At 46.0% G+C, this 12,442-nt stretch overlaps 1 long non-coding RNA gene across 1 annotated transcript in view; it reads right to left on the bottom strand.

The window, feature by feature from the left end:
* The window catches only part of LOC141273126 (uncharacterized), a 45,040-nt gene that overhangs the window by 31,154 nt on the left and 1,444 nt on the right, over window positions 1–12,442 (bottom strand). The window contains exon 3 of the long non-coding RNA XR_012322064.1: window positions 2,247–2,380. This is a non-coding gene — a long non-coding RNA (uncharacterized lncRNA). The remainder of the gene's footprint in view (window positions 1–2,246; window positions 2,381–12,442) is intronic.

Consider the following 12,442-nt stretch of genomic DNA (forward strand, 5'->3'; position numbering starts at 1 on the left):
CACTGGTCTAATGTCCATTCCTTGTGTTCTTTAGCCTAAACAAGTCTCTTCTGCTTGTTGCCTGTCCTTAGCAGTGGTTTCCTTTCAGCTATTTTACCATGAAGGCCTGCTGCACAAAGTCTCCTCTTAACAGTTGTTGTAGAGATGTGTCTGCTGCTAGAACTCTGTGTGGCATTGACCTGGTCTCTAATCTGAGCTGCTGTTAACCTGCGATTTCTGAGGCTGGTGACTCAGATAAACTTATCCTCAGAAGCTGAGGTGACTCTTGGTCTTCCTTTCCTGGGGCGGTCCTCATGTGAGCCAGTTTCTTTGTAGCGCTTGATGGTTTTTGCAACTGCACTTGGGGACACATTCAAAGTGCCCAATTTTTCGCGCTGACTCACCTTCATTTCTTAAAGTAATGATGGCCACTCGTTTTTCTTTACTTAGCTGCTTTTTTCTTGCCATAATACAAATTCTAACAGTCTATTCAGTAGGACTATCAGCTGTGTATCCACCTGACTTCTGCACAACACAACTGATGGTCCCAACCCCATTTATAAGGCAAGAAATCCCACTTACTAAACCTGACAGGGCACACCTGTGAAGTGAAAACCATTTCCGGTGACTACCTCTTGAAGCTCATCAAGCGAATGCCAAGAGTGTGCAAAGCAGTCATCAAAGCAAAAGGTGGCTACTTTGAAGAACCTAGAATATAAGACATATTTTCAGTTGTTTCACACTTTTTTGTTAAGTATATAATTCCACATGTGTTAATTCATAGTTTTGATGACTTCAGTGTGAATGTACAATTTTCATAGTCATGAAAATACAGAAAAATCTTTAAATGAGAAGGTGTGTCCAAACGTTTGGTCTGTACTGTATGTATGGATGATATACGTTTTCTCTTGATGATGTTATTATCATAACTTTACCTCATCTATCTTGAATGTATATGAGAAACGCTTTATTTCATTCATCATAAGATGTTTATCCTGTGATAATGATAGGGTCATCATTAGTGATGAGCGAGTATGTTCTGTTAACCCTTTCGGTGAGTATGCTCGGGCCGAGCACCGAGTAGTTACAGCTGCTCGGTGATAAGGTTAAATCGCTCCCATGTGCATGATTTGCGACTGTTTTTACAACTTTAATACATGTGAGGAATGTGTAAGAAATAGACATTCCTCACATGTAATAAAGCTGTCAAACAGTCGCAAATCATGCACACGGGAGTGATTTAAACATATCACTGAGCAGCTGTAACTACTCGGTGCTCGGCCCGAGCATACTCCCCGAAAGGGTTAACAGAACATACTCGCTCATCACTAATCATCATCTAACACTATTTGATTTCGCTCGAGAAACGTCTAATTTTGTCCACTCACTTTTTGGACGTTTTATAGGGTCCCTGTGTCATTTAGGGTATTCATTTGATCCTGTCTGACCAGGGCCCGGCACGCCATTCAGGTGACGTGTTCTGCTCTCTTATCATAGTTGTTACCACGACCTGGGGAGTATGTGTACTTTGTCACTAATATAATATTTTAAACTTATCTATTAAAAGTTATATTTTAGAGTCTGAAATGCCCTTGTGGTATTCTATTGATGACTGGGTATGATATATATGAATACAAATCATACATATTATTGCTACTTCTACCGCAAAAAATAAGCCCTCAAACGGCCATATTGACGGAAAAATAAAAAAGTTATGGCTCTGGGAAATGGGAGCAAAAAACGAAAACGGAAAATGCTCCGGTCATGAAGGGGTTAAGGAATTCATCTAGGGATGTAGTGAGTATTTTGAACCCTTAGGTGCCTCACATAATTTTACAATATTGGGCGGTGAAAATTAATAGTTTTGTACCACTAAAATGTTAGTTGCAAATTTTTCATTTTCACAAAGGATTATAGGTGAGAATGGTCCACAGAATTTGTTACACAGTTTCTCCCAAACGTGGCTATACGCCAATGAGGTTTCAAGATGGAGCATATATAATACTTATGTTTTTTTGTTTACCTATTTAAATAGATCCAAATGTAATTTTTCTGGTTAGGATATAAAGTTTAGCAGCAATTTTTATTTTTTTCATCAAAATTTACAAAACCTTTCGGGACCTATTAACTTTTGAAGTGACATTGAGTCACTTCTTAAAAATTCATCCCAAACAAGAAGCCATTTTAAAATCTGCACCCCTTATAATATTCAATATTGCATTCAGGAAGTTTGTTTATCCCTCTTGCTGTTACTGATTCATTCTCACCTGAACTACTGCAACTCTTTATCTTAATAAAATCTCCAATCCATCCTGAATGCAGCAGCCAGGTTCATATTTCTGTCTTGCCGATATACCGAAGCCTCCTCTCTGTACCAGTCATTGCACTAGTTGCCCAACTGCTACAGAATACAACATAAACTTGTCACAATCATCCAAAAAATCTCTATACAGTTTTGCTGTGCACTATATTTCCTCCCACATCTTTGTCTGCCACTCTAACTGTGCACTTTGTTCTGCTAATGATCAATACAAATCTCCCTCTCCCATCTCCAACACTTCTTTTGTGCTGCACCAGTTCTCTAGAATGCACTATCCCAGACAGTCCAGTTAATTCCCTGTATTTACATTTTTAAGTGTGTCTTAAAACACACATCTCTATAAGCTGGCCTAACTGTTTTCAGTTCTTTCTTCCTAAACTTTAATCAGAATCTGGTTGGTGACTAGTTTAAAAGCATTAATGAAAACATTTATTTATTATAAATATTGCAGGACCATAAACTACAAGTACTTTTTTATCTCTTGTGTCTTCCCTGTTTCTTCATGGATTGTAAGGTTTTGTTAACAGAGCCATTACCCCTCTGGTTTGAATTGGTGAACTATGTATTACCCTAATGTCTGATATTGTTTGTGAACATACCCTCTGAATTGTAAAGTGCTGTGAAATAAAATTATTATGAGGTTCTGCAGCAGCTGGATGTGTATTGTGAGGTTTTGTGGTAGTTGAAGTGAATCAGATAAGGTTGTGCCTGGGCTAGGGTGTATCTGATAAGGTTGTGCAGCAGCTAGGGTGTATCTGTTAAGGTTGTGCAGCAGCTAGGGTGTATCTGATAAGGTTGTGCAGCAGCTAGGGAGTATCTGATAAGGTTCTGCAGCAGTTGGGATATATATTATGAGGTTCTGCAGCAGGAGGATGTATATTGTGAGGTTGAATGGCAAACGTTGTTCATATAATACAGTTCTGCAGCAGCAGGAGTCTGTATGTTCTAATGTTCTGCAGCAGCTAGTGTATGTATTATGATGTTCTGCAGCTGCTGGATGTGTATTTTAAGGTTGTGTGGCATGTAATAAGGTTCTGCAGCAGCTAGTGCGTTATTTGATAAAGTTTTGCAGCAGTTGGAGTATGTATTATGAGGTTCTGCAGCAGCTGGATATATATTGTAAGGTTGTATGGCAGAGTTTGTGCATATAATATAGTTCTGCAGCAGCTCGGATGTGTATAATAGGGTTCTGCAGCAGCAGCTCGGTGTGTATAATGGGGTTCTGCAGCAGCTCTGTGTGTATAATAGGGTTCTGCAGCAGCTCGGTGTGTATAATAGGGTTCTGCAGCAGCTCGGTGTGTATAATAGGGTTCTGCAGCAGCTCAGTGTGTATAATAGGGTTCTACAGCAGCTTGGTGTGTATTATAGGGTTCAGCAGCAGCTCGGGTGTGTATAATAGGGTTCTGCAGCAGCTCAGTGTGTATAATAGGGTTCGGCAGCAGCTCGGTGTGTATAATAGGGTTCTGCAGCAGCTTGGTGTGTATAATAGGGTTCAGCAGCAGCTTGGTGTGTATAATAGGGTTCAGCAGCAGCTTGGTGTGTATAATAGGGTTCTGCAGCAGCTTGGTGTGTATAATAGGGTTCTGCAGCAGCTTGGTGTGTATAATAGGGTTCAGCAGCAGCTCGGTGTGTATAATAGGGTTCTGCAGCAACTCGGGTGCTTGTAATGGGGTTCTGCAGCAGCTTAGTGTTTATAATGGGGTTCTGCAGCAGCTCGAGTGTAAATAATAGGGTTCTGCAGCAGCTTTGTGTGTATAATAGGGTTCTGCAGCAGCTTGGTGTGTATAATAGGGTTCAGTAGCAGCTCGCGTGTGTATAATGGGGTTCTTCAGCAGAGCGGTGTGTATAATAGGGTTCTGCAGCAGCTCGGTGTGCATACTGGGGTTCTGCAGCAGCTCGCTCTGTATAATGGGGTTCTGCAGCAGCTCAGGTGTGTATAATGGGGTTCTGCAGCAGCTCAGTGTGTATAATGGGGTTCTGCAGCAGCTCGAGTGTAAATAATAGGGTTCTGCAGCAGTTCAGTGTGTATAATAAGATTCTGCAGCAGCTCGGTGTGTATAATGGGGTTCTGCAGCAGCTCGGGTGCGTATAATGGGGTTCTGCAGCAGCTCTGTGTGTATAATGGGGTTCTGCAGCAGCTCTGTGTATATAATAGGGTTCTGTAGCAGCTCTGTGTATATAATAGGGTTCTGCAGCAGCTCAGTGTGTATAATAGGGTTCTGCAGAAGTTCGATGTGTATAATAGGGTTCTGCAGCAGCTCGGTGTCCATAATGGGGTTCTGTAGTAGCTCGGTGTGTATAATAGGGTTCTGCAGGAGCGCGGTGTGCATACTGGGGTTCTGCTGCAGCTCGCTGTGTATAATGGGGTTCTGCAGCAGCTCAGGTGTGTATAATAGGGTTCTGTAGCAGTTCGGTGTGCATAATGTGGTTCTGCACCAGTTCGGTGTGCATAATAGGGTTCTGCAGCAGTTCGGTGTGCATAATAGGGTTCTGCAGCAGCTCGGTGTGCATACTGGGGTTCTGCAGCAGCTCGCTGTGTATAATGGGGTTCTGCAGCAGCTCAGGTGTGTATAATAGGGTTCTGTAGCAGTTTGGTGCGTATAATTGGGTTCTGCAGCAGCTTGGTGTGCATACTAGGGTTCTGCAGCAGCTCAGGTGTGCATAATAGGGTTTTGTAGCAGTTTGGTGTGCATAATAATAGGGTTCTGTAGCAGTTTGGTGCGTATAATAGGGTTCTGTAGCAGTTTGGTGCGTATAATTGGGTTCTGCAGCAGCTCGGGTGCGTATAATTGGGTTTTGCAGCAACTCGGGTGCGTATAATGGGGTTCTGTAGCAGTTTGGTGCGTATAATTGGGTTCTGCAGCAGCTCTGTGTGTATAATAGGGTTCCGTAGCAGTTTGGTGCGTATAATTGGGTTCTGCAGCAGCTCGGGTGCGTATAATTGGGTTCTTCAGCAGCTCGGTGTGTATAATAGGGTTCTGTAGCAGCTCGGTGTACATAATATGCTGGGTTGTGCACGCGTCTTCTTGTGCAAAGTGGCTTCGGAGATAAATGGCAGTTATTTCAGAGGCAATGGACTAACATCTCTCTTCTTCTTCTCTCTTCACAGGTACATGCTCTGCATAATTTCACTGCTTGCTGTGTCTGCTGTAATCTAATGCTCTGCTCTGCTGGCCCACCTCACTGGTACATGCTCTGCATAATTTCACTGCTTGCTGTGTCTGCTGTAATCTAATGCTCTGCTCTGCTGGCCCACCTCACTGGTACATGCTCTGCATAATTTCACTGCTTGCAGTGTCGGCTGTAATCTAATGCTCTGCTCTGCTGGCCCACCTCACTGGTACATGCTCTGCATAATTTCCCTGCTTGCTGTGTCTGCTGTAATCTAATGCTCTGCTCTGCTGGCCCACCTCACTGGTACATGCTCTGCATAATTTCACTGCTTGCTGTGTCTGCTGTAATCTAATGCTCTGCTCTGCTGGCCCACCTCACTGGTACATGCTCTGCATAATTTCTCTGCTTGCTGTGTCTGCTGTAATCTAATGCTCTGCTCTGCTGGCCCACCTCACTGGTACATGCTCTGCATAATTTCACTGCTTGCTGTGTCTGCTGTAATCTAATGCTCTGCTCTGCTGGCCCACCTCACTGGTACATGCTCTGCATAATTTCACTGCTTGCTGTGTCTGCTGTAATCTAATGCTCTGCTCTGCTGGCCCACCTCACTGGTACATGCTCTGCATAATTTCACTGCTTGCTGTGTCTGCAGTAATCTAATGCTCTGCTCTGCTGGCCCACCTCACTGGTACATGCTCTGCATAATTTCACTGCTTGCTGTGTCTGCAGTAATCTAATGCTCTGCTCTGCTGGCCCACCTCACTGGTACATGCTCTGCATAATTTCACTGCTTGCTGTGTCTGCTGTAATCTAATGTTCTGCTCTGCTGGCCCACCTCACTGGCACATGCTCTGCATAATTTCACTGCTTGCTGTGTCTGCTGTAATCTAATGCTCTGCTCTGATGGCCCACCTCACTGGTACATGCTCTGCATAATTTCTCTGCTTGCTGTGTCTGCTGTAATCTAATGCTCTGCTGGCCCACCTCACTGGTACATGCTCTGCATAATTTCACTGCTTGCTGTGTCTGCAGTAATCTAATGCTCTGCTCTGCTGGCCCACCTCACTGGTACATGCTCTGCATAATTTCCCTGCTTGCTGTGTCTGCTGTAATCTAATGCTCTGCTCTGCTGGCCCACCTCACTGGTACATGCTCTGCATAATTTCCCTGCTTGCTGTGTCTGCTGTAATCTAATGCTCTGCTGGCCCACCTCACTGGTACATGCTCTGCATAATTTCCCTGCTTGCAGTGTCGGCTGTAATCTAATGCTCTGCTCTGCTGGCCCACCTCACTGGTACATGCTCTGCATAATTTCACTGCTTGCTGTGTCTGCAGTAATCTAATGCTCTGCTCTGCTGGCCCACCTCACTGGTACATGCTCTGCATAATTTCACTGCTTGCAGTGTCGGCTGTAATCTAATGCTCTGCTCTGCTGGCCCACCTCACTGGTACATGCTCTGCATAATTTCACTGCTTGCAGTGTCTGCTGTAATCTAATGCTCTGCTCTGCTGGCCCACCTCACTGGTACATGCTCTGCATAATTTCCCTGCTTGCTGTGTCTGCTGTAATCTAATGCTCTGCTCTGCTGGCCCACCTCACTGGTACATGCTCTGCATAATTTCCCTGCTTGCAGTGTCGGCTGTAATCTAATGCTCTGCTGGCCCACCTCACTGGTACATGCTCTGCATAATTTCACTGCTTGCTGTGTCTGCAGTAATCTAATGCTCTGCTCTGCTGGCCCACCTCACTGGTACATGCTCTGCATAATTTCACTGCTTGCTGTGTCTGCTGTAATCTAATGCTCTGCTGGCCCACCTCACTGGTACATGCTCTGCATAATTTCACTGCTTGCTGTGTCTGCTGTAATCTAATGCTCTGCTCTGCTGGCCCACCTCACTGGTACATGCTCTGCATAATTTCACTGCTTGCTGTGTCTGCTGTAATCTAATGCTCTGCTCTGCTGGCCCACCTCACTGGTACATGCTCTGCATAATTTCACTGCTTGCTGTGTCTGCTGTAATCTAATGCTCTGCTCTGCTGGCCCACCTCACTGGTACATGCTCTGCATAATTTCACTGCTTGCTGTGTCTGCTGTAATCTAATGCTCTGCTCTGCTGGCCCACCTCACTGGTACATGCTCTGCATAATTTCACTGCTTGCTGTGTCTGCAGTAATCTAATGCTCTGCTCTGCTGGCCCACCTCACTGGTACATGCTCTGCATAATTTCCCTGCTTGCAGTGTCTGCTGTAATCTAATGCTCTGCTGGCCCACCTCACTGGTACATGCTCTGCATAATTTCACTGCTTGCTGTTCTGCTGTAATCTAATGCTCTGCTCTGCTGGCCCACCTCACTGGTACATGCTCTGCATAATTTCACTGCTTGATCTATCCCACTCCATTCAATACCCACATATGTCTGCCCCTTCCCCACTATAGATCTTATCTGTTTTTTAGAGGTGCTAAACTGCAGAGACTAGAGTCCTAGCTCTGTCTTTGATCACCCAGCCATCTCGACCAGCTGCTAATTTAGCCACAAGCAGCTCCCACAATGCCCCTCACCTTGATGGTTTAGTGTGCCCTATATATTTAGAAGCTCTGTAAGGGGTGCACGCGTGCTGGGTTGTGCAAAGTGGCTTCGGAGATAAGTGGCAGTTATTTCAAAGGCAGTTAGTCAGGGCAGGAGTCAGGTAACTAACACTTTGACCACTTACTCTCTTTTAACTATGTTTCTGTTAGCTCTTACTTTTTCCTCTATAGTCCTCCACTTTCTAGTAATCCCCCAAATCCCTACACCTAGTAAGAAACTCTTCATCTCTCCCTCCATCCTCCCCATTCATTTCACCTCCTCCTCCAAATTATTCCTCAACATTCAATCCTGGATCTCCAAACACAGACAGCCACCCCATGCTCTCTCCTGCTCCCACCTGCTAACACTTTCTCTGCTCCTCTTCACTGCTGGAGATATCTCTCCAAATCCTGGTCCTCCTCGCCATATCCCCACAGCTACTTCTTCCTCCTATCCATGACCTTCCACAAACTGTTACAACCCTTCTAACCTCATACCCATCCAACTAATCCCCACTCCGTTAGTTGCTCTAACAGGAGCTCTATGGAACGCTCGCTCTGTCTGCAACAAACTTTCCTTCATCCACGATCTTTTCATTACAAACAAGCTTTCCTTCCTCGCCATCACTGAAACCTGGCTCACCCCCTCTGACACAGCCTCCCCAGCAGCACTTTCATATGGCGGATTCCACCTTTCCCACACCCCCCGCCCCAACGGCAAACATGGCGGAGGCGTAGGTTTTCTCCTATCAGAACACTGCGCTTTCACCCAAATCCCACTGCCACGCTCCGTTACACTCCCCTCTTTTGAGGTGCACTGTGTGCGCATCTATTCCCCCTCCAACCTCCAACTGGCCGTCGTTTACCGACCCCCAGGGCAAGCCACCACCTTCTTAGACCACTTCACCACCTGGCAGCTTCACTTCCTCTCCACTGACATCCCCACTATCATAATGGGTGACTTCAACATCCCCATTAACACTTCCCACTCGTCTGTCTCTAAGTTCCTATCTCTCACTTCCTCCTTCGGACTCACTCAATGGTCTTCCACACCCACCCACAAAGATGGCCACACACTGGACCTCATCTTCACCCGCCTCTGTTCCCTATCTAACCTCTCTAACTCACCACTCCCTCTCTCTGACCATAACCTCCTCACATTCTCTACCCTCTCCTCTCCAGGTTCACAATCCCCACTCCACAAACTTACACACTCTCGCAGAAATCTCAAACACCTTGACCTACACTCACTCTCTGAATCCCTCCTCCCTCTTACAGACATAAATTCCTCACACGATGCAGATGTTGCTGCTGCCTCATATAACACCACAATAGCTACAGCTCTAGACTCGATCGCCCCTCTCATACACACCACATCTCGCACATTCAACAGACAACCCTGGCACACTAAAGTTACTAAAGAACTGTGCCGGGTCTCCAGGGTTGCGGAGCGGAGATGGAAAAGGTCTCACTCCACCGAGCACTTCATCGCATTCAAGCAATCCATCACTAATTTCAAGGCCGCACTCACTACAGCAAAACAAACCTACTTCTCATCTCTCATATCCTCCCTATCTCACAACCCTAAACAGCTATTTAACACTTTCAACTCTCTCCTTCGTCCCCCAGCACCTCCTCCCTCTTCTCTCATCTCAGCCGACGACTTTGCCTCATTCTTCAAACAGAAGATTGACACCATCAGACAAAACTTTTGCCTAAAGTCCACACAACCCCTCCTCATATCTACTCAACCCTCCTCCTCCAAACCCCACTTCTCCACCATTACAGAAGGTCAAGTCTCCTCTTTACTCTCCAAATCACACCTCACCATCTGCGAACTTGACCCAATCCCATCCCACCTCATCACTAACCTTACCACAGTCTTTGTCCCAACCCTAACTCACCTCTTCAATCTGTCACTAACAACCGGTGTCTTCCCCTCATGTTTCAAACATGCCGCAATCACACCCATCCTCAAAAAGCCCTCCCTTGACCCTTTCTCTCTGACTAGCTACCGCCCCATATCACTCCTCCCCTTTGCCTCAAAACTACTAGAACAACATGTCCACCTTGAACTGTCCTCCCACCTCTCCTCCTGCTCCCTCTTCGACCGCCTGCAATCTGGCTTCCGACCGCATCACTCGACTGAAACTGCCCTGACCAAAGTCACCAACGACCTACTAAATGCCAAATCCAAGCGACACTACTCCATCCTCCTCCTTCTGGACCTGTCATCTGCCTTTGACACAGTGGACCATTCCCTCTTACTCCAGATTCTCTCATCTCTTGGCATCACGGACTTGGCTCTATCTTGGATCTCCTCATACTTAACAGACAGGACATTCGGCGTCTCCCACTCACGCACCACCTCCTCATCTCGCCCCCTATCTGTCGGTGTCCCCCTAGGTTCAGTTCTAGGACCTCTGCTCTTCTCCATCTACACCTTTGGCCTGGGACAGCTCATAGAGTCTCAATGCTTTCAGTATCACCTCTATGCTGATGACACACAGATCTACCTCTCTGGACCTGATATCTCCTCCCTACTAACCAAAATCCCACAATGTCTGACCGCCATCTCATCCTTCTTCTCTGACAGATTTCTAAAACTCAACATGGATAAAACAGAGTTCATCATCTTTCCGCCATCTCATTCAACCCTCCCAACTGACCTAGCTATCAACGTCAATGGCTGTTCAATCTCCCCAGTCCCACAAGCTCGCTGCCTTGGAGTAACCCTGGACTCTGATCTCTCCTTCAAGCCACATATCCAAGCCCTTTCCACTTCCTGCCGACTCCAACTCAAAAACATCTCCCGGATCCGTGCATTCCTCAGCAAAGACTCTGCAAAAACACTAGTGCATGCTGTCATCATATCCCGCCTCGACTACTGCAACCTCCTGCTCTGTGGCCTCCCTTCCAACACTCTTGCACCTCTCCAATCTATCCTAAACTCTGCTGCTCGACTAATCCACCTGTCCCCCCACTATTCCCCGGCCTCTCCTCTCTGTCAATCTCTTCACTGGCTCCCCATTGCCCAGAGAATTCAGTTCAAAACTCTAACCATGGCATACAAAGCCATCCACAACCTGTCTCCCCCATACATCTGTGACCTAGTCTCCCGGTACTTACCTGCACGCAACCTCCGATCCTCACAAGATCTCCTTCTCTACTCCCCTCTTATCTCCTCCTCCCACAATCGTATACAAGATTTCTCCCGTGCATCCCCCCTACTCTGGAACTCTCTTCCCCAACACATCAGACACTCGCCGACCGTGGAAACCTTCAAAAGAAACCTGAAGACCTACCTCTTCCGACAAGCCTGCAACCTGCAGTAACCACCGCTGCTCGACCAGCTCTATCCTCACCTAATGTATCCTCACCCATCCCTTCTAGAATGTGAGCCCTCGCGGGCAGGGTCCTCGCTCCTCCTGTACCAGTCGCTGACTCGTTTTGTTAAGATTATGTAAATGCTTTTGTTATGTATATCCCTATCACATGTAAAGCGCCATGGAATAAATGGCGCTATAATAATAAATAATAATAATATGGTTCTGCAGCAGTTCGGTGTGCATAATAGGGTTCTGCAGCAGCTCGGTGTGTATAATGGGGTTCTGTAGCAGCTTGGTGTGTGTATAATATGGTTCTGCAGCAGTTCGGTGTGCATAATAGGGTTCTGTAGCAGCTTGGTGTGTGTATAATAGGGTTCTGTAGCAGCTTGGTGTGTGTATAATAGGGTTCTGTAGCAGCTTGGTGTGTGTATAATAGGGTTCTGTAGCAGCTTGGTGTGTGTATAATAGGGTTCTGTAGCAGCTTGGTGTGTGTATAATAGGATTCTGTAGCAGCTCAGTGTGTATAATGGGGTTCTGTAGCAGCTTGGTGTGTGTATAATAGGGTTCTGTAGCAGCTTGGTGTGTGTATAATAGGGTTCTGTAGCAGCTTGGTGTGTGTATAATAGGGTTCTGTAGCAGCTTGGTGTGTGTATAATAGGATTCTGTAGCAGCTTGGTGTGTGTATAATAGGATTCTGTAGCAGCTCAGTGTGTATAATGGGGTTCTGTAGCAGCTTGGTGTGTGTATAATAGGGTTCTGTAGCAGCTTGGTGTGTGTATAATAGGGTTCTGTAGCAGCTTGGTGTGTGTATAATAGGGTTCTGTAGCAGCTTGGTGTGTGTATAATAGGGTTCTGTAGCAGCTTGGTGTGTGTATAATGGGGTTCTGCAGCAGCTCGGGTGTGTATAATGGGGTTCTGCAGCAGCTCGCTGTGTATAATAGGGTTCTGTAGCAGCTCTGTGTATATAATAGGGTTCTGTAGCAGCTCTGTGTGTATAATAGGGTTCAGCAGCAACTCGGGTACTTGTAATGGGATTCTGCAGCATCTTGGTGTGTATAATAGGATTCTGTAGCAGCTTGGTGTGTGTATAATAGGGTTCTGTAGCAGCTTGGTGTGTGTATAATAGGGTTCTG

This window comes from Phyllobates terribilis, unplaced genomic scaffold (genome assembly GCF_046119375.1).
Source record: "Phyllobates terribilis strain yellow unplaced genomic scaffold, ASM4611937v1 Scaffold_5__5_contigs__length_657084704, whole genome shotgun sequence".
Taxonomy (NCBI): domain Eukaryota; kingdom Metazoa; phylum Chordata; class Amphibia; order Anura; family Dendrobatidae; genus Phyllobates; species Phyllobates terribilis.